The sequence below is a fragment of the Trematomus bernacchii genome, unplaced genomic scaffold (genome assembly GCF_902827165.1).
Source record: "Trematomus bernacchii unplaced genomic scaffold, fTreBer1.1, whole genome shotgun sequence".
Lineage (NCBI taxonomy): Eukaryota > Metazoa > Chordata > Actinopteri > Perciformes > Nototheniidae > Trematomus > Trematomus bernacchii.
The window spans coordinates 2340406-2342478 of NW_022987614.1; the positions used below are offsets into that span (position 1 = coordinate 2340406).

The window sequence follows — 2073 nt, forward strand, 5'->3', positions numbered from 1 at the left end:
AACGCAAAAAAAAATTAACGCCACTAATTATTTTAACGCGATTAACGCATGTGTATTTTTTGTCCTCGCCGCCCCGTAGTTTCAGAGCGCATCGAGTTTAAAACACCATCTACAAGCTGATGCTGACAGCCCCGCTCCTGCCGCCCGCTTGTGGCAGACCACACGCTCACCGGCAGGCCCGGACTGGCCATCGGGAGGACCGGGAGGGAGTGTGTATGTGTGGCGCGACTCGCGCAAGCGAGGCACACCTTACGTGTTGTTGTTGTTAGCATCTGGTGCTAGCTAGCTGCGCTAACGGATATAAGGAACTGTTTCAATGACATTTCGCCGACAACTGCGCCGAGCACTTGACTTGATGCAGGTAGCCAGACAGTGGGACATTGTACGAAAAGTCAGCGCACTCAGCACGGATAGTACGCGCTACATGATTGCAGCGTCCAGGCAGCACACGTTCGAGCATATATGCCTTGAGCGGCACATAGCGCCAACGATCCATCACAGTGTCTACACACACACACACACACACACACACACACACACACACACACACACACACACACACACACACACACACACACACACACACACTCACTATTATTGTATGAGAGAGGTTCCAGGTTGAATTGAGGCGAATATTTGTAATGTTCAGAGGTTGTTGTGTTTAATATTCATGAGAATAAACAAACATATAAAGCATATTTGTCCACTCATATGTTGATAAGCGTATTAAAAACTTGAAAAATATCCCTCTAAGGTACATTTAGAACAGATAAAAAATGTGCGATTAATTTGCGATTAACTATGGACAATCATGCGATTAATCGCGATTACATATTTTAATCGACTGACAGCCCTAATATAAAGGTTTTCACGTGTAACTCTTCTACATCAATTATTTGTAAAGTTTCAAGCGTCATGAAGCCTAACAACCCTAAATGTTGTTGCGTTCAAATTTACCTATCTTCTTTTATTGGTTAAGAGACCATTATTTTGTCTTTTACAATGAGAGGGGGTGCACCGTTCCTGGAGGTACTGCAATACCAGGTCGATGCGTGGAGTGGACGGAGCAAGCCCCTATTCCATCTCCCTATTCCAAAAATCAATTTAATATATGGTCCCCGGGTAGGGGACGTATCAGATATTAAACTGATAAGAACAGATACTACACTTGATCTTAGCCAAAAGGCCGAGAAGCGATGCCTATGAACTGTAGGAGGCGGGAGAGTGATTCCCCGCACAGTCACCTTCACTCACGGTTTCAAAGTGTGTTTCAGTAACAGTATGAGTGTATGACCCGATGTTGTAGGAACAAAGTACATGGGTACACTAAACACAGCAGGTGAGAAAAGGGCAAGAACAGCGGCAGAATCTGTTATTTTCAGTAATGTCGTTGGTCACGTGTCACGTTTCAGTCAAATTAGAATAGTATCCATTCCCCTGAAATACATTTTTATCGTATTTACTGTCAGAAAATGACCTGTAACTTAAAGGTGGGGTAGGTAATTTTGGAGAAACCAGCTCGAGTGCGCTAGAATTTGAAAATACACAGCCGGAAAAAATCTGCCACTTCCTTACTGAGCCCCTCCTCCAACACACACGAACGCGCAGACACGCAAAACGAGCAGCTCTGGATTAGCTAAACCAGTTAACGTTAGCCCCACAGCGGAGAGCTCTGGATTAGCAGGACCAGCTAACATTAACCCCACAGAAGGGAGACGACCGGTGCCGGGCCATCAGTGGGTCATGATGATTTTGGGGAAATACACAGCTGTCCCAAGCAGCCTACTTTATCCAAATTCCCCTCAAAAATGATAGGGAAAACAAAACGAAAATTGTCCACGTACTATTACAAGAACTATCCCTGGCTGGAATATTCAGTACGAATGGATGCCGTCTTCTGTTTTTCATGCCACCACTTCCAGACTGACAGCGGTGTGGAGGATTCCTTTAGAAAGGGCCTGAGTGACTGGAAAAAACTAAGCAGCAAACTGGAGAAACATGCACACTCCCAGGCCCATCTGAACTGCATGGTTAAATGGGATAACTATAAAGTGACTGCATCTTCTGGATCTA

General features: G+C 45.1%; 1 non-coding gene across 1 annotated transcript; it reads right to left on the reverse strand.

Annotated features, from left to right (window-relative positions):
• Positions 1-1007: 1007 nt before the first annotated feature.
• LOC117483802 lies at positions 1008-1198 on the reverse strand. Its single transcript, XR_004556029.1, has one exon. It is a non-coding gene; the product is annotated as a U2 spliceosomal RNA (small nuclear RNA).
• Between the last annotated feature and the right edge of the window lie 875 nt (positions 1199-2073).